We start from the raw sequence: 24,494 nt of genomic DNA on the forward strand, positions 1-24,494 counted from the left end.
CTTTTAGTGAAGTTACAGTTCAGCCCTGGACAGTATTTTGCTGTTATTTGTATACTTAGTGTACAAAAAGAAAGCTTGAATTATGATGCCAACCACAGAAATTCTAATGTTTTTTTCAGGCCAGAATTCCAGCTCACTGCCATGAAAGATGGAACAGAACAAGGTAAAGACAAGAAAAAATTTCCTAACTGGAAGTCTAAAAGCTCTTTTCAAGAAGTGCTGACCGCATTCCATCTCAGTATTACTTAATCCCTTTCAACTTGCTCTCTGTAGAGACAAGCAGTGAGAACAGCTATCATAGTTTGATTCTGTACTGACCTCATGTAACTGTTTCTTATTGTACTGGCAATCAAAGAACAGGTCTTTATCTTGCCACTTTTTTATTTCTACAACTATCTACTTTTCATAATTTGGGTTACTCTTATTGTTACAAAGCAGCACTACAGCAGAAATAAAGAATCTCTTGCCATTAAAGGAGGAATTATTGGAAGGAATTGTTCCAGCAGTTTTAAGCGTGAAAAATGTCGACATCTCCCAAAAATGAGATATTTTTCACACACTGGGTCCCACGCTTGGACATTAGCTGCTGTGGAAATTCTGTCAACTGGAAACACCAAGAAGGTTCTCTGGCACACAAATCTGTCACAATGTCTTCCTTTAGCAGTGCAATGCTACCCACTGGCATAAAGCAAATGAGTCACATCCTAGCCTTCTCCCTGGTTAAATTGATTTAGGTAGATTAAAATTATATGTTTGAAAATAACCAGAGTTTGTAAATAGGTGAGTTAAAAAGCTGTTAATTTATTTTGATGGAGAAGAACTTTGGAAATGTGTTTCATTTACATTCTGGGTTACAAACATTAATAATATCAAGGTCAATGAAAAAGAGAGTTGACCTTCGAAGTAATTTGTTTCAGTTTTCAACTGTCAGATTCCATATGAGCTATGAATGTACTATTTACTCTCTTGCCATGTAAACTGACATGGGATTTGTTTCCCAAAATGACGTTTTGCAGCAGCTCAGAGTGCAAGTGTCACTACAAAGTGAAGTGTGGAATTCTAAAGCAATTTTAAGGTTATTGGTAGAAAACACTATTTTATTTATGCCAGTGTAGAAAAGTTGCTAGTAAAATGAGCTACAGAAAAAGAAAATATATTTATACAAATAGAGAGAGTCAATCTTTCTGTATTCTTTATAGCATTCTGTGTCTGCAGCAATGCAAGGAGAAAGTTGCTTAAGGAAAGGTATTTTGTTTGAGGTAGGCTTGGAGACAGCACTACAGCGTCTTTTAAGTATTCATCAGGTTGTTTATGCAGATGTAGCGCTTCTGTCAGACACTGGTAACATGCTTTGATTTACAGTGTTTATGCAGATAAACTGTTACTGCAGGCTCCAGTAAGTCTTTTACCTATCCATCTAATGAACAACTGGACTTAAATTAGCTACTCATTTCATTTATTTATCAGTTACCTTAAGGAGACTAGATTTTGTAGATCAGTAACAGGAAGCTCTTAATCTAATATGTAGATTAGTCAATCAACATGCAAAATTGCTTAGAGACTCACATGGACAGGTTAAACAAATTTTCAGCAATGGCTTTGTCAAAGCTACAAAGCCAAGCAGCTGAAAGTTTAGAAATATTGTACCCCTAGTTAATCCCCTAGAAAAGTTCTGCCCTCTAGTTAATCCATCTGTCACACTGAATTATTAATATGGCATCAGAATTTCACACCCACAATCAAGAAAATGAATGTTTTGGAGAATGAGTTTGCATGGTAAAAGTAGTTCATAAAAAGCCATTCTCTTTTTTTTAAAGCTGGAAGATATATATGTATCACAAGCAGAGTTTTAAGTTTGAGCTGTTCAAAAGCTGCAGTGGATTTTTTCCTATACATCTGAACTGCTACTTGAGCTGTAGTTGACAGAGCTGAGAGATAAAAGCTGGTATTCCACCTGTGATGAATTTGGGTAGAATTCTGTGTCCACCTGGAAGAGGAGCAGAAAAGAAAAGCACAATTTCACCGAAGTCATGGAGTGGACACTAAGTAGAAAGAAACTATGGAGAATTTACTGGACTAAACTGTTTCAGCAGCTCCTGGGCAGTCTCAGTGTCTCAGTGTATCCCTATGCAGCTCTTCTGTTGGATGTTCCATATCACAAAAGCCTACCACAAAAGCTCTTAGAAAGAAGTCTAACACCATGGAAATCGCTGGCAAAAAAAAAAAAATTTGAAATTGAAGGAATGGAAATTCCATTAAGTTTGAGCTCCAGAAGATCCCATTTTTACTATTGATACTCAAAATAGTTTAATAAAAATTTTGAATATATATTGTGAAACTCTAAGAAAACAGAAAATTCAAAATTTTGCTTCCAAGATGTCTACAAGTTTTGCATCAAATCTTATTTTTAGGGTAAACTTGAAGGCATTATTCTAACAAATTCCAAAAATGGGATGAATCGAAATACTTGAATGAAACGGAATGAGGCTCAAAGAAAACTACAATGAAAACTACTAATTTAAAATACTTGGGCTTTCACTTCACCACAGCATTCTGCCTGTGCCAAGTCTTTTTTTTGGGGACTAGACCAGACAAAAATTGTGTCTTTGACAGTAAATCGGATTCTATATAGAACTGACATTCACTGGAGTCTTGAAACTGCTTGCATGTATTAGGACACTTGACTGCAACCACAGTGCAGACAAACTTTGGCTCGGAATACTGAACGGGTTTGGTGAACTTCCACTTCTTACACCAGAAGGAAGGAGCAAAAAGGTAGTTTTAATAGAATGGATTTCAATCAAACTTGAGGAACATTTCAAAAGACCAATGAAAAAGTTCTTCTCTAGGGCCTTAATATTAGCATATGAAAAAAAGTACTACATGTTAAAATGCAAAAGAACAAGTGAAAGCTGTTTGGGGAGCAGGAAGAAACACCTTAGCTCAGGAATTTAGCAGTTAATGGAAACATGACACTAAACTGTAGAGGAGAGAGAAAAGTAAAAATGTAGACATATGTTACAAAGGGGAAGGAAATATTTTGAAAACTATAAGGGAAAGGCTACATGGGAACTTTTTTATATTTTATATTTCTGAGAAAGGAGATACATTCAGTAGTTTTACTCTTTTTTTGGTAAAGTTTTTTTAGTACTCTACTCTTCTACTCTTTTTTTAGTAAAAAAAAAAAGAAAAAGAAAGCTCTTAGCCAACCAGTTCGGCATCTTCTCAAATACTCATTCATTTTAGAAATGTCTTTTTTTACGAATAATGTATGAGTAGTCATAGGCCCACGAGCTTGTCACTGCTATTGTTGGCTAACATTTGAAGTGATTCTGATTTTGAAAAATGTACTTTACTTTAAAATTAAGCCTAATCTATCACAAATTACAGTAAATGGAATTGCCATTTTGCACAGCATTATGATTATAGACACCACAAGAAATAGCTGAAGATTACATCTGTTTAACTATGGGCAATGCTGTTTAAAGGTCAAATGGATGTTTTGTGGAAAAACACAAGACAAACAAATCTAAAACCCAAAGCCTGCTACCACAATTTCAATCCCAGGTAAAAGTTTACCTCAGTATCAGTAATGTACAGGTTACCAGCACAGGTATTAGCACAGAGCTTGCACAGAGGTGCTTGATGATATGCACTATGTGTTTGACATTGTTGTCAGTCAACTTGTGCAGTAACAAGAACACTTGAAGAGTAGCTAGTATGTTGGAAGAAAGAAGTTCACATTTCCTGATTTTACTTATGTGTTTTAAAGAAAATATCCTAAGTATTAATAAATGGGAAAATAAGATATTAAAATTGCTGCTATTCCTCCTGTTCAAATTAGTTTCCCATGAACCTCATCACTACTAGCCAATAAAACCCCTTCCTTAGCATAGCCTTGGGTTTAAAACGCTCTAATGCAATGGAACATTTTTATCATTCATATTATTACATAAAAACTTGTCTAAAATAGATTAAATAAAATTTGTGAATACAGTCTGTAAATCAGAATAATATAAAGAAAATACTGCCATAGGAAAATGTTGAGAAGATAGCAGCCTGAAATTTAAGACAGGAAGTGTTTACACTTCATGAAAGTAAACCAAGGCTAACACAGAACTGTGTTTCATGTTTCAAGTGGCACAGCAAACAGCAGCATTGGTGATCTGCACAGATTCATGTGCTATTTGAATAGGGACTATGGTCTAAGGTGAATAAACACAGGGATTATTTATATATCAAGAAAAATAATGGTTCCATTAAAAAATCTTTGTGTCAGAGGCTATATGTAACTCCTCCGGGTTTTAATCTTTGCAATACCTGTATGTATGATTTCAAAGGCTTAGTCTCTGAGCTTCAGCTTCCTCTAATGCAAACCAGATAAAAATGATTTAGCCATTTATCTTCCCAATGGGTAAAAATGTGACAAAGGCCAACTTCTAATACACAAGACTCAAGAAAAGATCAAATTTAATGGATGAAACTTGCTTATTCTGCAAGTTGAAATAATGGCAAAAGAGATATGTATAGCAGCATTCATTAAGCAGAAATCACAACCAAAGCTGTAATGAACTCACAACCAAAATTTCTGTAGGTTATGGGCCAGTATCTTTTCAAAAATTACATATGCCTGTTACAAGAAAATGTCTTTTGACATACTGAACTGTTCAACATTTGACACACATACCACTTTTCTTCATGCTCAAAACATTTCTTTCTCTGAAGACAAACTTCTTCAAAAGGCATATTCATTTAGCAGTTGTAATGAATCCAGGTGTTAAATTTTTCAGTAACGTCATGATGTTTAATCTCATGTTGTTAACACAATCTAGTTAGGTGGTTTTAGTTAATTTTAGCTAGTTTTTTCCAGTCACCTGTTAGAATGTTTTATCCATTTGTAGAAATGGATAACTTTGACATGCAGTGTGTTTTGGTACTTGAGATAGTCAGATAACTGCTTCTGGAGCAAAGAAAACAGAAATCTGGTAACTAAATTTAAAAATAAGATGGTTGACTTTGTGTTTCTAAAAAAAAGACTAAACAACTCCAAAATGCAAGCTACATCTTAGATACCAGTCTCAAAATGTCACTAGCAGTTCAGGACACTAGAGTCAAGGATATTTAAATTCTTTAGTAGGGAGACCTGGAAAGCTTATCTGGAGATTAAAAGGTTACTTTTTGATGAAAGGCTTCAAGACTTCTGAATCTGTTCAGTATTTGAAAGAAGAATAAAATGATCATAGGAGGTACCAGTGAACCTGAAATAGTACTGCACAGATTATAAATGCAGCAGAATTAAAATAGGAAGATGGACAAGGAAGTAATATACCGGAGGAAAAAAAGATGATACTTCTCTGTGTTGCATTGAAGAAGGAATGGAACACATGAAGGCAGTGAAAAGACTGTTAAGGGGATTCACAGCTGCTTAAATCCTCTGTGCCACTATTTGGCAGCTGTTAAGTGTCTGCATCTGTCCAAAGCCACCTCGATGGATCTGGTTTTACCGCCCCATGCCTACTTGCAACATGTTTGGTAACTCAGGCTTTTAACTGAAAGAAAATCAATAGGCCTACTTCTTCTCTCCTTTGCCTTCTCTTTAATTTCTTTTTGTATTTACTGAGGCATCTTCCTCTTGCTCTACTACTTCTTGATAATCACACTACCATACTTACACTATCTGTCTCCATCCATTCCTTTTATTTCATTCAGTTCATCAATAACCTGTGACTCTGCCACACTGAGATTTCTGGTCCACATGCAATCTAAACTAAAGGATCTTCACCTCCATTTGCCATCTTACTGTTCATAGCACAGTACCATCTTCATCCCTTATCTTTCAGAAGTATTTTTAAACAGAATTTTACAGAATCCTTATAAGATACATGTTCTCTTCTTTCCTTACCTGTGTTTTCTACTACACAGATCAATTCTTATCAAAGTCTTAAATCTTGCCATCCTAACACCTCCACAGCCTTCCACATTATTCCTTTTCTTTCTATCTATTTCAGATTCTGTGGGCCTGCAGTTTAATTTTCACTCATCCAGTTTTTGTCTTAGAGTTTCTTTTCCCTATCATACCAGACTCTCCTAACTTTTAATATTTTCTCTGCTGAACATTATGCATGGATTCAGCCGTAATTTGTGAGTCAATGGCTCATCTCTTTTACACAAGCAGCCAGCTCCCTTTTATGCATGTTTAACTTCCTTTCCAATTTCATTACTCTAAGTGGCCTGACAGTAGCTCAAACTTAGTATAGCTAGCCCAGAAAAACTTTGACTTCTCTAAATCCTTACCTATATCTATTCTTCAGTGCTTAGCTTTATTAATAGAAAAAAAATCTGCAGTAGCTCAGGATATGTTTAAACTCTTGCCCTTCACTTAAATTCTCCCTTCTTCACAAAATCAAACATACAGAACTTTATCCCTTCAAAGTGAAAAATTCTATCCAGTCCTAACTTCCTTCTTTCTTGGTAATCATAATCTTCTTGCCTTCTCCTCAACTCTTGCTCACTTCTTGTCTCTCCTGATTTACTCCTCAGAACATTTTTCTTCATTATACATTGAACAGTCTTACCAAAATCATAATTTCTGTTTCTGTGTTCATTTATAACTTTTTTCAAGCTGCTCCCAAACATCTTTATTAGTCCCAGCATAACCATATTAATACAATTTTTTAAAAGAATCACGTTTCAGGAAATCAGAGACACTAATTCAGATTAGCTAAATTAATTTTTCCATCTCAACATCATATAGTAATGAAACAAATCAAGTAATTTTCTAATAAAAGCATTACACATAGACTTATAAGATGTTTGGCTACAAAACCCTAATCCAGAGACTGGTTTAAAGTGTATACACTGTGAGTATAAGTACATGGTATCTGGAAGGCTGATGCAATTGGAGCCCAGTCTACAGGCAACCTGAACATGAAATTTAATTTGTAAGTTAATGATACTCCAACATAAGCAACCTTTTAACACCAGCCTGAAGTAATTCATGGATGTTTTTGCATCTGCTTGTTTCATGGGTGTATTTGGTACTGCAAAAACACACAAGAGATAAGGAAGGCTGAGTAAGGCTTTGCCAAAAAAAGACAAGAGTTTTGTCTCTACAGAGAAAAAAAGAATAAAAGTCTCTCCCCTCAAAAAAAAAACAAACAAAAAAACAAAAAACCAAACCAACCAACCAACCAACCAACCAAAAAAAAACAAAAAAAAAAAACCCCAACAAACAAACAAACAAAAACCAACAAAAAAACCCCACACAACCCAAGCCAATCATACTTTGGTTAAAAAAAAGCAAAACAAGAAACCAAAACATAAAAAGAAAAATTTTTATAAGGTAAGTTTCACTTAATGAGAGAAAAAATTAAATTGTCATCTTAAGGTTAGTTTTTATCCCTTTTTAATATTAAAATACATTCTTACAGCAATTCACAATTACGTATTTTTCATTAGTATTTACAAGTAAAGCAGACTAGAAATTGGTTGTCAGAAAGTGCCAACATGCAGAGGCACTGTCTAGATCCATCTACGTCTATAATACATAGAGATATAAAAAGCCTCAGGTAAGAATAATGATCTATTATTCATCTATTATAATAATCTACTTTTTCTTACCCCTCATTCATATCTCATTATGTCAAACACTTTTGGCTGTTTTTCTATAAATTACTGTGTTGGGTAGGAAAAGATATTATCAAATCAAGACTGGAACGTTCACAGACATAAACAGCCATTTGTGTTTAAAAATTCAGAAAGTCTTATCCAGTTCCACACTCCTGTGATGGCTAGATAGAAAAACTGAAGGGCAGAAAGTATAACCACCTCCAGCCTTCCATCCTGCTCTTCAGATAGTTTTTCCTATCCTCAAGGATACAACTGATGTGCCAATCAACAAGCTCCTGAAATGTCAAAGAGTTCTTAAAACCAATGTATTGCGGTAAATCAAAAACAGGCTAAGTCAAATGAACATAATGTACTCAGGCAAGATATCATTTATCAGGAGGATCAAGTCAGAAACCCATCCCTCATCGAGTCATCTCACTGCAACCCACTGTTACATCACAGATTAGCAGAAGTACCACCAGGAACTGCTAAATTATGATTAAGGTACATAATAAAAAAACAAAAACAAAAAACAAACCAGCATGGAAATAATGAAACAACTAAACTGAAAAGGTTGAGTAAACAACTTTCAACTTTGATGTGTCTGCTTTTAATTTGAAAGTAAGACATGATATGGCTAAATGAAAAGTAAAGATGATGGATCTTTTCTCAAGTTATATAAAGATTTTATACAACAAGTAATCAAAAGGACCAAGTAATGTCTCCATATCTACATCCTTAACATCTTATTATTATATTAACATCCATTGTACCTTATTCCCACAAAATCCCATGTAAGCAGACATAAATATATGAAGCAGTCAATCTTCTACACACTTAATACTATATGTAAGGGCGCTATTTTGCAACAGTAGAGTTTTGCTGTAATACTGAGAAAATGAACCTTCATCATACAAATAAGTTAGTGGCAAAATTCAGTGCAAAGCTGATTCCTATCCATATCCAGCAGAGTGAAGAGTTGAGGTATTCCAGAATACATAAGATCAAAATGTCTGTAAGGTTTTGTGCCTCTTCATCTTTCTAGAGCACGAACACTTGACTGGGAGATTTCTTACAATTATAAACCAGTATCAGGAATTTGGTGCATGATCCTTTTTGGGAATGTAAGTAATTTCCTACTGAGAAATTACCTATAGTTTAATGGAAAGTCATTGATCTCTGCCCACCATCTGCTTAGTCCAACTGTTTATTTAACATGTTGGGTGATAGCAACACTTTGTCTCAGAAATTACCCTTGCTGAAGCTAATGAACATCATGTTGTAATTTTAACTAGATTCAGATTTATCTCCAGTCCTGGCCAAGCACTGAGTCCACTAGTTGCTGACAGTGACTAGTGTGTTTGGCTAGCATATTAACTCACAAATTGTTCCACTAAAATCAACATAACCAAACATGCAAAGTTATCTCAACAATTCTCAGGTGGGATACAATCTTTATTTCAAGGTGTCATCCTTTAATGACGTATGTATACAACACCTGAATTTGATTAAGAAAACTTATTTTGGATGCTTTTGTGCTACAAAATTGCAGACATGTATTTTTCTCTGTAAACCCCAAGACAGATCAGAAGGGCTGACTGTGGTGCTTATGGGAAACACAACCAACCACTGCTGACCTGTATTCAAAAAGAGAAAGGAACTCCTGTACTTCACTGGAAATTGCTCACATAAAACATCCTTCCCCCATAAAGAGTTTGCAATCTAAAAAATACACCATCAGGTAATTTATCATTCAAAAGAATACCCTTAGAGACAGGTTATGTAGAAGATGCCCCACCAGATACCTGTACCTCTCAAAATGTGGTATGAAAGGCCAGGAAGGGTGGCTGAGTTCTGCTACCACAACCCAGCTGGGAGGAGGTGATCCTCTGAGCAGCAGAATGTGGCTAACGCATGCACACCTCTAGGCTCAAACATTTTACTTGTTCAAACTTTCCATGGACAAAGTGTTCAAACTGGCTTACAATTTATTGAAACCAGTTTATTCATGGTACCGCTGCTACCATGCCACTGCCAACTTCTGATCTAAAAAAAGTATTTTTTTACAAAAGCTGGATTAATAGCATACCCTACATCATTGCTGACAAAACAGCATGAAAAGAGGTTTGCAAATGGTGTAAAATTGGACATTGCTAAATTGCACATACACAATAGTGAGAGAAGTCTTATACAAACATGCAATAGAGCAGGATGAGAAAGTTAATGTAACAACTACCCAACTCAAAATGACATTTTTCATGTCCATCCTATTTAAAAACAATGTATCTGAAGCAGCTGACTCCCAGACACCAAATTGACTGAATAACTGATGGGTTGGCATTATATATGTGCTGCTCAAGAACACACTTGAGCAGTCATAAGCACAAGGCTGTATTATAGACCTACAGCATGAATGTTTCTCACATTTATTATGTAACATTCTCCACATAAAGACATAGGACAGCGACTTGCAAGGCTGGTTGCTTTCATGCCATTTACAAACAATGGTAAAATGGGCATGTTAAAACACTGTTTGCTATAGTATGGTCTGAAACTATCCATCTTTCAGCAGCACATCCAGGGAATATTTTAATCTAGAAATAACTATTTGGCTGCTAGTGAAAAAAGAAGCACCTGACACACAGCAGTAGAGAGACTGAAAAGATTTTTTAAATCTGTACATTACTGTGCTGCAAACCACTTATCTACAAAATTAGTTTGAGCTTACAAGTATGTCCAGCCTACCCTTGTATATGCATTATGTACAGTTCTGCAGCAGTGGAATGAAATTTTGCAGCCAACACCTTTCACATACAACTAGTTTGTGCTGAAACAATTTGCCAGTCTTATTTAACTGTTATTTGCTGCAGTACAAAGAAATTCTAACGGATACAGGTTAGACTTCCGATGTCACACAAAAAAGCAACAGCTGTCTTTCACAAAATTCACTAAAGCTACCTTGCCTCTACCCTGCCAAAATTAATCACATATTCTAAGAATGCCCAAGTGCTTCCTTCTGTTTCTTCCTCTGTCCCTGAAAAGTAGAGCTGCATTCTCTACCTTGATGTGCGTAATTTCTCCATAATAATATTTTTTTAATGGCATTCAGGATTACAAAAAGGAAGCAGATCCTATTTCACTGCAGCCATTTGTTCCTAACACAGAGAGGGAGTTAAGAGTGTGACAGGATGGAAGCTTTCTCTCCTATCTCCACCTGCTCCCTCTTAACTTTTTTTGTACTATTCCAATAGACTTTAAATCTTACTTACAAAAGCCAATATACCAGATGTCCTTGATTGTCCCACCTGCTGGCTGTGTTTACACTCTCCATAACTGATCCACCTATCCATCCTCATGCATGCATACATGAAAGAAGCACTGGGCAGTGTGCACGATGTGTTCTCTCTTGGACCTGGTACAGGGTATGTGAAGAGTGATAGCTGTTTGTTTTACAGCTTTTATTTTAGTTCTAGCTGCACAGCCTCACGCGCTTTGCTCAGGAGGTTCCATGTTGACAATCCATAATAGCTGACTTGAAAGCCACCACACCAGCAGGATCTGGTCTGGGAACTGAAATACGACAGCCTTAGCTACTCAATTTGGGTTTATCTGCCTAGGGATAATATAAAATCCCTCATCAGTCAGCACATATCTTCCTCACCTGTGTTTTGATCATCAGGGGTATGGTTTTCACACAGCTGTTCCCACCTTGCTTTTTCTTTAATACAAGCTTTTAAAGAATTATGTGATGAGTTCAGAAATCTTGGCTTCTATCTGTGCTTCTTCTGAGAAGCATGCCACACCATGCACACAGTTCTCTGTCACACAGCATAGCTGAAACTTGTTTACTGCTATCAAAGCTTATTTACAGCCTATCAGAAAGCTAAAAATACTTTTAATTTTCCCACAATATAAAGCAGACTGCCACTGTACTTCTCATCAAATCAGATACCCTGCCAGGGAAACATACTGGCTTCTGCATTCAGTCTTCAGTTAGCAATGAATCTGGCTGCTCAGAACAAGGGTTACAAAGTCAAAGCGTCATTACAGGATCATTGTGCAAATACAGCAATTTACAATCAAGAAATATATGCCAAAAAAATAGTGTCTTGCAAACAAACACTGTACAAATAGACCTCTGCATATACTGAATAATACCACCACATTTTCCTGTTTTTCTATAATATGTCCCAAATACTGCCAATATGTACATCTGTCCATATTATCCACAAGTAAAAGGCAAAGTCATGTATATAAATATGTTTACATATAAATATCCACTATTTTCAGTCATTTAAACTGGAAACTACAAAGCAAGAGTTATGCCTACAGTTGCATGTATTTATATTTCTAGTTCTTTAATGATGGATTTCTTTTACTGATGAGATGATGTTGTATGTGTTTGTGATTCCATGCTTTTTCTAAATGACTATTCTTATCTGTATACAACATGTTATTAAGACTACTTTCCCACTTTTCAGTGACTTCCTACCTTACTCACATCCCTCAGAATTTGGGGAATGGACCCAAGATTCAGATATGTGGAAGAGTTCAGTTATGGTAGCTACGAAGAGACCAATTATGGTTAATTATTGCTAGTACTAATGCTAATTAGTATGTAACAATTTGTTCAGAAAACTAACTGGAAAAGAGAAGAAAGAAACTCATCAATGAACAAGAAAAGTCTGTCTTGGTTCATTTTCTGTATTGGCAATGATTTATTTGGTTTTGTGGGCATGTTTGCCACCCTACAGCTGCTTTCATAGTCTCTGTTTCTTGAGATATCTGCAAAGCTAAGTCTGATACAAAGATTTGATGGATGTCTGCCTAACTAATGTATGTAGCTATTACTTTGTATTTTTCTTCTTTATTACATTTTCAGAATCAAAAAGAGATAAGCATTAGTACAAGTCTCTGTTATCAATATCAAGAAGACACACACAAAAGATGTTTGAACAAAATGAAATTCTACATGTCAGTGGTAGACAAGCTGTTGTTGGAAAGTGCCAGATAATTAAATTTTATAGAGAATTACAAATTTTGGACCTCTCACAGTGATGAGATCTGTCAGACACAGATAAGAATTTGCAGTTTTAAAATATACAAGGTTTCATATCGCATCTTCTTTTAATGTGAGAACAAAACAAACCAGCTGTTTGTGCCAACAGCTCCAAGCAGTTTGTCATACAGCAAAGGACAAAGCACCGCTCTGGTTGGGCCACCACCATTCTGACACCAACAGACAGAGTCATAGATAATAAAGTAGGAATTTGTATTCACCCAGTTTACCAAAGAAATAGTGGGAGGACAGCAGAGGATGTATTTACCTCAGGACAGTGCCCTAACCAAGGGTGCAAAGAACAGGAAGCCCCAAAAGCAGAGGCAGGCACAAGAAGGGACATAGCAGGTCTGCATGACTCCAGTTGCTATCCCAGCATGGGCTGGGTCTGTTCTCTGGCACATTTTGCACATGCAGGACATAATAAAATTGGATTCACGGTGATACAGAAGGCAAGTATTTTTAAATATTTTAAGGGAAGGAATGTAATTTTAATATTTTTTCTTTTTAATGCCACATAGAAAGGGTTACGTGCAAAACCTGCTCACTTGCTGTGAGATGAGGTTAGAAAAAAGACCCTCAAATCTTCCAGACTATCCTGAGAAAATGGCCTTTACTTTCTCTGGCTGCTCAAACTGTTTGAGAGACACTGGTGTCTGGGGCACCTCTGTCCTGGTGCTTGCAGTAGAGGCTGAAGGGCACTGGGAGGAGAGGCAGGGTCTGCCCAGGGCTGGTCACAGCAGGTTCCAGATGCCCCCACTGCACCCACCACAGGGCACAGCTGAGCCCAGGTGAGGACAAAACCCCCTGGGAACACCTCTGGGAAATGTATTTAAGATGGTGCTCAACCACTTATGATAGTGCAAAACCACCAGCAGTGAGAAATGAGAGGGGAAAGTGTGAGAAACAGCCCTGTGCACACCAAGGTGAGAGGAGGAGGAGAGAGAGGAGGAGCCCCAGAGGCTGGAGCAGAGACTCCCCTGCAGCCCACAGTGGGGACCATGATCATGGAAGTTCCCCTGCAGCCTCTGGAGGTCCCTGTGTTGGACAAGGGGAAGAGGATGAGGAGTGAGTGACAGGGATCAGCTGTTATAAACTGGTCACAAACCTCACTTTCCATCAATCTGTGCTGCTCAGTGGGGGCAAGCAAAAGGGTTGAGAATGGAGGAGTGCATTTGAGAAGAACAAGGGGAGAAGGTGTTTTAGGTTTCATCCTCGTTTCTCACCATACCAATCTATTTTAATCAGCAATAAATTAAGTTAATATCCCTCAAGATGAGCCTGTTTTGTCTGTTAAGGCAAGTGATGTCCCTGCCCTCATCTTGAGACACCTGGAGCGACAGAGGGGCTGGGTGGGAGCCTGGCAGCCAGCTGAGGTCAGCCCACTGCTCTTGGGAATCAAATCTGGGAACTGAATTTTACAAATTCAGGTAGACCAATTATACAAAAGTGACCAAAGTTCATTACTTATTACAATGCTAAGCACACTTGCTGACAGTGAGGTGAGCAACACTTGCTACACAGAAAGTATATGCTGTTCCACCACCTGATGCCCACAGCCACCTTCTGTGAAGGCTCAAAGTTCTGGAGAGGTTTCAAAAGCTGCTTAAACTGATTTAAGGCTTTGCTACTGCCAAAAGAGAAGAGATCCTGCCCTACTTTTCACATGCACATCACTGCACTATTTTCTTTTGAGGCAGCAATAAGGCTTATCTGGCTGAAAACTACTGTTCATTTTTAGTGCTGGAACAAAAAGGGAGCAAAAGATCACCACTTCCAGCGAACACACTATCATGAAACTATACCCTTGGAGGGCTTCAGGCTCATGGTTTCAATGTACCTCAGAGAATGACTATGCTTATGAGACTTGGATCACAGCCATTTCCCCAGCTTCACACTGGGGTTTCTTAAAATGTCCATCCTGATTTATTCAGATGTAAAGATAGTAAGAAATATCCTGCTGGGTTTTTTTGAGGCAATTTGTCACAAAATTTTTTCAACATTGCTTGACCAAACCTGTGACAGGACCAGAGGACTTTCTGAACCAATCTAAATTTATGGTCTACTAATTTGGTATCCTCTCTGTGACAAATGACAAGGTCAATCATTTAACAAATGGGCATGACCTCTGCAGTAGTTACCTGTAACATAATTCAGTCCATGAAAGAATACCCTACCCACTTAGCCATTCATTCTGCCCTACACCTGGGGTCTTCCTCTTCCACCTAAAATCTTAAAATAATTCACTCACAGAAACACAGAATATGCTGAGTTAGAAGGGATCCAACTCAAGTTGGAAGGGTCCGACTCCTGGCCCCAAGAATCCCACTATGTGCCTAAAAAGCATTATCCAAATGCTTCTTGAACTCTGTCAGGCTTGGTGGTGTGACCACTTCCCCTGGGGAGCCTGTCCCAGTGCCCAACCACCTTCTGGTTGAAAAGCTTTTTCCAGATATCCAACTTAAACCTCCCCTGACACAGCTTCAGGCATTTGTTTGGGTCCTGTCACTGGTCATGAGAGTCAAGAGATGGGTACCTGCTGCCCCTCCTTCCCTCATGAGGATATTGAAAACCACACTGAGGTCTCCCCTCAGTCTCCTCTACTCCAGGCTGAACAAACCAGGTGACCTCATATGGCTTCTCCTCTGGACCCTTTTCCATCCTTGCCGCCCTCCTGTGGATGCTCTCTAATAGCTTCATGTATTTTCCATATTGTGGCACCCAGAACTGCCCCCAACACTTGAGGTGAGGCTGCCCCAGAGCAGAGCAGTGCAGGACAATCCCCTCCCTTGCCCGACTGTGATGCTGGGCCTGATGCCCCCCAGGGCAGGGTTGGCCCTCCTGGCTGCCAGGGCACTGCTGGCTTGTCTGCAACTTGCCCTCAACCAGGATCCCTCAGGTCCCTTTCCATGGCACTGCTCTCTACCATCTCATTCCCCAGTCTGTCCTTACACCCAGGGTTGCCCCATCCCAGAAGCCAGCACTTGCGCTTGTTAAACTTCATATGGTTGGTGATTGGTTAAGGTCTCTCTGTAGGGCCTCTCTGCCCTCAAGGGAGTTGACAATTCCTCCCAATTTAATGTTGTCAGCAAATTTATTTCGTATTCCTTTGTGTCCAAGTAATTAACTCTAACTGCCCTGTCAATTCAAAACAGTTCTGAATTTTCCCAGCTTCTTGGCTTCATCCTATAGCAATCTAATGGAGCTTTTATCCAACCAGTTTAAAAGCCACAATTCTCTTCCCAGATATGGTGTGCACTTGTAGGTGCATACTTTCCCCATAAAACTATTATTTTCTCACATAGTTTTAGTTTCTTTTTTTTTGCCTGCCAAAAAGGAAAGAAAAGGCACATTCCCCACACCACACAAACATATGCAGGAGAATGAGTGTCTGGTTTCTGACCATCACTGATGCTGAGATTGACTGGGATAAACAGCAAGGGCTCCCAGTCCCACCTCTGGCTCAGTGAGCCAACTGTTTGATTGTTCTCATGTTGTTTAACAGCTTATGTATAATTGCTGCTGGTTTAGACTGTAACACAGTAAGTGCAGCACTGTGGGAAGAAAGAGGCCCTTTTCTGCATCAGCAGCTTTATTCTCTTTCTTTCAGGAAAAGTAAGATCTGAACTTGACTGTATTAGTTTGTGAAATTTTGTTTTCCCCAAAGAAGTCTTCGTTGCATCTGATTCAATCTGAATCATCCAAGCCCATAAATCTCATTGCAGCTTATGTTGTCAGTATAAAATAGTTGAATTTACTTTCAGCTAAGGAGGTTATAAAGAGCTTAATTTCAACACATTGATTAAAGTAATTCTTGCATTATTTGTTCTCCCTATTTTTCATGGATGCACACACCATAGATCTATGTAACACTCCATTTTCACTGTTGCTTAATGGTTTACCTTTAAAATGGCAATGATTAAAGGAGGCAAGATGTATCCATCTACAGCATAGGGACTTGAATTTACCAGTGAAAAGTTGAGTCTCAAAAGAGAAATTAAATGAAGAGTTAGTTCAGAAAAAAGGAGGTAATAATATAGTAATAGGAAATTTTTAAAATGCTTTTATTTTTAGAAAGAGGTTTACAGTCTATCAACCTTTGCTTGCCTATAATTTTAGTGTTCATTGCAAACAATACCTTACTCCTTATTTCTTGCACAGTCCCAGGATTCCAGGGCTCCTTGTTCTTCACAAATGGGCTAGAAAATAAACACTTCCAGGGCAGGAAAATGGGAAAGAACTCATGAGAGTTTTGCTATCAACTAGCATGGTATCTTGAATTTAAATGGGTCAGACCATTGAGACTGGTTGGTCTGGGGCCTCCTGATTCTGGATCTGTACTATTTACAGTCTTTCTCTGTGCTCTGTGGATATTCCCTTAGGTGGCCTGAGCACCATTCTGCCTTTTTAGAATGTTTAAAGCAACTACACTGGAAATAATAGTTCCTGTGAGAGGAGAACTGCTTTCATCCCTGTTACTATCAAGCAATAAATACCTCCAAAGCAAAAAATACCAAAATCTACACACCATAAATATTTCTAAATGAAAAGTAGTATTAAAGAGAAATTGCATCTAAAACACTTTAAAGGAATATTTTTGCCAGTATAACAGTGTTTTTAAGTAGGAAGACTCCTTGTAACACTTAAAAATTTCAAATTTTTTTATATTTTACTAATCACTTCCTAACACTCAAAAAGTCTCAGAAGGCATTTCCTACTAACTCTGCTTATTACAGCAACCCCTTTAACCCATTTTGTAATATATTATATAGACATCAGCATGCTAGGGGACCTACCAAACAAATTCTCTGACTCAGGTGACAAATTAAGAAGCATTTCTAGTTCAGATTTGTGCATCAGGTCCTCAGGTTTTGCTGCAATCTTAGGTTACCAGTATAGATTTTTTTAAAAATTCTCCTAGATTCATTGATATTCCACTTTTGCTTTCATTTGCTTTCCCACTTCATATTTACCTTACAGAAAACTTTATTCTATTTCACATTCCTGAGAACCTCATTGTAACTCACGGGTCCATGTGGATCATCTCTTTAGTAGCAATACTCTTCAGGGCACAAGACAGTCAAATGTGCATGCAGGTCCTTGAAGCTATTGTTCAAATGGATGTTCAACTTTCAAATCCCAAAACATTTGCTTTCATTTAAATTAGTCTGAGTTATAACATTGGTGACTTACTCCCAGACACATTCATAAGATAATATTTCATATTCTCAGAAGAAACTGCCTGTAACTGAGATATGCAAGATAGTGAACAGAGATGGAAATTAATTTCATCACTGCGATGAACACACTACTACTTCAATCAAAATTTATTTTCAAGTTTTGGTGGAACCGGAACAGATTCAGGGGAATTAGAAGATTAAATATTTTTGATAGAATCATAGAATATGCTGAATTGCAAGGGACCCATCACGATCATTAAGTCTAACTCCTGTCTTTTAAAAAGGAAGAGTCTCTTTACCAATGTAAGTACCCTGCAGGAAATAAAGACTTCTATATTAAATATATTTATATCTGGATGTTATTACACTGTTAATACAATTATGACATGAATTTAATTTTTGGCTCCTAAAATCAGAAAAAGGTCTAGAATACAAGCCTAATACTATAATCACACCTCCTAATTTCACTATTCTGTCTACATCACTGATACTGAATTTTATGAAATTACTACAGAAGCAATGGGACTGCCTGGTGGAGATTGAGGTGTACAAGCATTAACTCAAATGGAACTCATCAGCTAAAAAGGCACAGCAGACATTCTATCTGCAACCTGGAAAATCACAGTACCTTTCTCTAAGCAGCTACATTGCATAAGATACAGGCAAAAATATAAGGACACACACTGCTGAATGTACTAATCAAAGACAAACCCTACTCAGAAGCGATCTGTTTAGTGGTGCACAATGGCAGATGCCACAGCATATTTTTTTGTGATGCAAGGCTGCTCAAGATCATCTATGGATAATGAACCATGACAGCTAGGGATTTGATAAAACATAAATTGATGGTGAAAGAAGGCAAAGAATACAACTACTATCTCAACAAGAAATGCAAATCAACTGGATTTTTTAATCTTTAATGTCAGAATGAAATATCATGTATTACCACAAAATTACATGTTCATTAATCTAACAAAATGTGCATCAGAAAAAGTGATTTCTTTAATTTCTTTACTATCTCCATTTTAATTCTTGTAAAGTGCCATGGATTAAAGCATTTAATAGGTTATAGAAGGTAACAGAATCTTGTTGGTTTAAAATACCTTATATGATTGGCATCAATGCAGGGTTCACCGGGGAATCTTGAATGGAGGGTCTTCTTCTTCACAGTTCAGAAAATTATTCCTTTTCTCCCTTTAAAAGAAAGACATTCAACGTAAACAATTTACCAGTACCTGTAGTGCTGTATTTTCCATCTTTGCCCATGAACAACTGCTGCTTAAAAACTCTTTTAAATGGACTTGGTTTGTTCACTGCTTTCAGCTGATTGCCCGTAGCTGATTATCGTAAGATTTAATCAGACTGTTAAGAGACACAGAAGAAAATAACATGAACAAAATTTCGTCATCACGGATTGATTTGGACTGTTTTCTTGGTGTGCTCCAATATTATATATTTCTGTAGATTTCATCACTGAGCCAAGTGAAGTGCACACCATGTCATTCTACTGCTGTAACCCAAAAGATTCCTTAACTTAGCATGCTCAGTGAATTCACATGACACTGGAAAGACATGGATTTACACTTGAACACTTTTTAACTTCTATACACAAAAAGACAATTTCAGAACAGTTTGGATTAAGGGGCAAAAGTGATATCAGTCAATTGAATCTTAGACTCAAAACTATTTCTTTCCTAGAACTATTCTGATTATACTATATATTTTTTTCCTTCTCTGCTCTTCTATTTGCCTTCTATAAAATCTCATATTCTGGTAAATTAAAGGAATTCATATGACTTTTCCCCCACAGCTATAACTAGAAGCTCCAGTTAAGACTGAATGCTCACTGTGCTGGAAGTTGTTTGAACAAGACTGTTAGACATCTTTAAGATTTTTATAAATCAAATCCCTTAGACAGTAAAGAACAGGAGTAAAGCTATATCAATAAATGTGTTCTACAGATGAAAGCTAAGGTACACAAATATTAAACAATATGCTGGAAGTCACAAAAGTCTGGTTCAAGGATCCTTCTCAGTCTTAAATGCCTTGAATCCTTATCTAGTACCTGAATCACACCCCATAAAACCTGTCCCCAGCCCCCATATCTTATCTGAAGCACTTCTGAATATTTTCCTTAGGAGGAAGTACTATCAGTATTTAATTTTGTCGGACTTGACAATATTTAAAAATATAAAATTACAAATAAAGATTTTTTTTATAAACAACAAAAACATTTAATTAAATTAAAAATAATTAAAATAATCTAAAATACTTAGGAAGCTTTAATTTTTCATTAGTTAATTACTAAGAAATCAATACTGTAAAAATGATGGAATTTCCTGTAAATGTATATACCTATTATTTGCCTTCTAATTTTTAGGGAATAAAGTCCATATCAGCAAGTGCATTGCGTTGAATTTAGAGTCACCAAAGTCTGGGGGTAAAAGAATTTACAGCTCCACATAATGTGTCTTTTCTATCAGAAAAGGAAAAAAGACTAAAGCCTTTGAATTACTCCAGGACCTAGGGTTTTAATGAAATAACTATCAGGAAAAGCTGGTTAAAAATGTTCTGACTTTCACAGTCAACAATTATTTTGTAGCTTGTGGCTGTCTGGATAGAATATCTTTATTTATCAAAACAACAAAGTGAAATTAAACTCATTAGATGCAAACCACAACATTAATAAAAAACATCACTGCAATGTCAAGCACTCAAAGTTGAATTCAGTCAATTTCTGAGGCTTTATGAAAGTCTCTGAGTCATATTTTTTTTTGTGGGGAGCTATGCTTATGCAGTGCCTAGGTTGTTTTTTCAAGGAATTTCAGAGGTTTACCTCTCCTATTCATTAATGCTCTAGAATTCACATACCTTATGGAACTGACCCTTAAAATAAAAGAATTATTTTTGTGATGAAATTTCTTTAAGATAAAAAAATCCACTAATTTTAAACACAAAATAATAGATCCTTATTTCCTCTCCACATACTTTTTGGTTTTTTGTCCTTAAGCATGTAACATATATTGTATGGTCCTATATATCCAAGACAACTCCCACTGAATTCCATTTTCCTGCCTTCCTGGCTCATTTCTCAAGCATTCCCAGTTCTCTTGAGCTAGGATTGCTGGCTGATACTACTGACAGTTATGTTGGCAGCTCTACATCTGCTGTACAGATATCCAATTCCTTATTAAATCTGTCTTCTCTAGAGCTCCCTGCCAATTCTGACTCTTTTTGTTTAGTCAGTCCCAGTTTCCCATTCCATGTCCAATTTTTATGCCCTTTCTCATTATCCAGGTTGACTATTAATCCACTGCCTCTGCCCATCAAGCCTCAGCCATTCCCTCCTCAGCTCAAGGCTGACCCAATTTCTGGTACTCTTCTGCCCACTGGGGTCCTGGCAGAGTTCTGTCTGGGATAACACATAGGGGAGGTAACAAAAGCCATCACAGAAAACTCTTTTTAGATCTTTTTCATCTTGCAACAAAAAGTCCTTTGGATGATAGGGATGCAAGAGTTTATCACAGTCAGCCTCCAGAGTTCTGAGAAGCCAGAGCACACTTAGTAATGACTGCAAATGGATATTTTTCATCTTTATTTTGTTAACAGATCCCTCTTCCCTCTGTGAATTCTTTTCCTTTTCAAAAGGCTTATGATTTTGCTAATTCTAGCGAATATTCACAGGCATGACCACAAACGCATTTTGTCAGAATTGGCAATCTCGCTGCTAGGCAGAAGACCTAAATCTGCCAAAAAGGAAACTTTCGAAAATGACATGCAGTTTTGTGCTGATATCTTAAAACTGTGTTGGAAAATCCTAGTTAGATGCAAATATTTCTAAGGAGACAGGACTTAACATTTGGAACTCAAGAAAAAACAGATAAATCTATAGAGGAAGTTTTAGTACTTTTTAATATAGGTAACAATGAAGCATGAACCATGTTTCAACAAGAATTTTTAGGCTTTCTTAGAGATTTAAAACTTCTTTTTACAAGTCTCTTAGGGAGCAGAATGGATGAACTCTCTCACTTATTGGATGAACAGTGCATAATACTTTGCATAATGAAATTAAGCAGCCTGAAGTACATGTGAACATGACTAATGAGACCAAATGCAGCAGGAAAACCAAGCAGATGGCTTGAGCGAGCTGGAACAGAGTAGCAGGGAGAGATCTGAATGTTTTGGGGTTTTGCAGGATACATACAGAAACACAAATATAATTTTTGCATTTCTGTGTAACAGTGCATCTGTCAGCACTCTGGTGGTCTACAGACCACAAGTGAGAGCTTGCCAGAATACTAATACTGTCTGTGGAAAACCTTTATGTGTCGTCTATGGAGACACACAACGCAAACAAAATGGAGGTTGGGAGTAGGAGTTGTTTTGCTGTGCCTCGCTTTTTTCTTTTTTAATTGCATAAAAAGATACTTAAGCTAGTAGTATATTCTTAATGAATTAGTTCTTCATCAACAGCGTGGGTCTCAGACACCTCCTTAGTAGTATGAACATCTAGGGGGAAATGCAGTAAGAGAGAAAGAAAGGAGGCAGCAGGTATTAAAAAAAATTAAAAATTATGGGAAAGGGCTTTCTTATCAAGAAAGGTCAATGACCAGCTTATAAAGGATGCTACCAGAAATACTGGAACATGAAGAGACATTCAGTTTGCTCTCATTGCTTTCTGGGAAAAAACCAAATCCACAGAAAAGATGAACTGTTCATTTCTGTAACAGGAGTACAATGAGGGTGAGCAGACAGCCTCACCTTGAGTGGTATTGAGGTGAAGGTATAGCTCTGCTCTGCATGAAACACATTCTGACACTGGCTATTTACATCTGCAAACTTAAGGGCTTGCCTGCAGTTATGTTATAAAGAACAAGCAGATTCAGAGAGAAAAAGTATAAAATTGAGCAAATTTACAATGTCATCCTGCTGCCATCTCTACTACAAATGACTGGGATAAAATGCCTTTGGATGTGTATTTCCTGACTGAGATTTTTTTTTTCACTAGAAAACTTTATGTGATGTTTTGAAAGGAAGCACAAACCTCAGATTGCAATATAAAGGTATCTTGTCAACAAATGTTCAGAAGAAAACTAGTTAATTGAATTTTCTGCTCCTGTCAATAAGTATAGTAGTCTGTATCACTGCTGATTATAATGTTACAGCTGTAGCCCATCTACTACATATTTGACTACTACATGCTCCTAATATTCAGCGCTCACAACACAATTTATTAGTGCAAAATACTTATATTACCAACACAAACTGTTCAGGTACAAAAGTCACACATTCTTTAATCCCTTCAGTTCATTTAAAAAAATGTATCTTTCCACTGTGTGCACTGGTCTCTCTTTTTTAAAAGTTCAGAATATTTAGAAACATAGACTGAATAATTCCATGGAGCATCATTATTCAGGCAAGAAAATAAAAAAGGATGAAAACTCAAAAAACCACAAACTTCTTTTAGTTCTGGAAGACAGTAATAGTATTTCCTTTTTTTCAGAGACTTCTGATGGTATTTTTTATCTCCTGAGAGACAGAGGACTCAAACTCTACCTTTGTATCATTTCAGGTTTGGCATAATATTGTATATAGGACAACCAGCAACTTTAAAGGAAGCTGGCAGGAGCGAAGTGCAAAACAAACAGAAGAAAGTGGTTTTCTCTGCTCAACAGGTGAAAAAATCTATGAAACTGCCAGAAACATATTAGGGGGTACAAGAAAACCTTAAAAGCTGAATGGAGAAACTTAACACAAATTTAGAAAAGAGATTCATTGAGAGCTGGTGATATCACACCAGGTTTAGGAAATCCCTTGAGCTGAAAACAGTTGGAGGCTGGGAATTTTCTAGAGATGTGTTATGTACCCTCACTCTTCTCTGGAAATCTGCTATGGCTTATTGGAGATAGATGCTTTACACTGCAGATCCAGGGCTAAGAGAATCCCTGGTCTGAATTTTTGGAACCATTCTTCCATTTCAATGAGATACTCTGAATTTGTTTACACTTCTGCCTAAGCAAAGGAGAGGAAATGGATGCCTTCATATTCCAGGAATTAGTCAAAACCACTGCATGACACATCCGCATCACCCACTGGTCCTCAGTACTCTGAGACCACTTGTACTGAACAAATTTGTACGGCTTAAACTGGGTATGTCCATGATCATAATTTCATTAGTAGTGGTTCCCATTATTCAGAATGGTAAAGGAAAAAAATTTTTAAAAATAATAATAGTAATACTAATAAATGTTAGATCAATTTTCTTTCCTTACATGGCACAGACAAGTGTAAGGCAGAAAAGGGTAAACAAAGAACTCAATAGGATGGTCTAAAACCTAGGAGGAACTATGCTTCATTTTATCTGGTAAAGCAAGAGCAGAACACAGAGTGACTACAGTACAGAGTCATGTGAACACACAGACTTAGAACTGTCTGATCTGGTAACTGCAACTTGCAACTGTTTTCTTTCCCTGTGTGTTGTTTTAGGTATCCATATGGTACCACACAGCTAGACATTTATAAAAAATTACGTTGGTGACATGTGGCTAACATCTTTAAGTTGTCAGCTTTCAAAAAAATGAGCCTGTCTCACACGTCAGTATTCAAGCTTATATGTGTTTTCTGGTCTCTCTTGTCTCAGTAGCATG

General features: G+C 37.1%; 1 protein-coding gene across 2 annotated transcripts in view; it reads right to left on the bottom strand.

The window, feature by feature from the left end:
* Window positions 1-19,041, bottom strand: part of SYT1 (synaptotagmin 1) — a 255,317-nt gene extending 236,276 nt beyond the window's left edge. For both annotated transcript variants that reach the window (XM_031055590.1, XM_031055591.1), the window contains exon 1: window positions 18,951-19,041. The gene's annotated coding sequence lies outside the window, so the exon portion shown is untranslated. The remainder of the gene's footprint in view (window positions 1-18,950) is intronic.
* Between the last annotated feature and the right edge of the window lie 5,453 nt (window positions 19,042-24,494).

The sequence above is a fragment of the Geospiza fortis genome, unplaced genomic scaffold (assembly GCF_000277835.1).
Source record: "Geospiza fortis unplaced genomic scaffold, GeoFor_1.0 scaffold166, whole genome shotgun sequence".
Lineage (NCBI taxonomy): Eukaryota > Metazoa > Chordata > Aves > Passeriformes > Thraupidae > Geospiza > Geospiza fortis.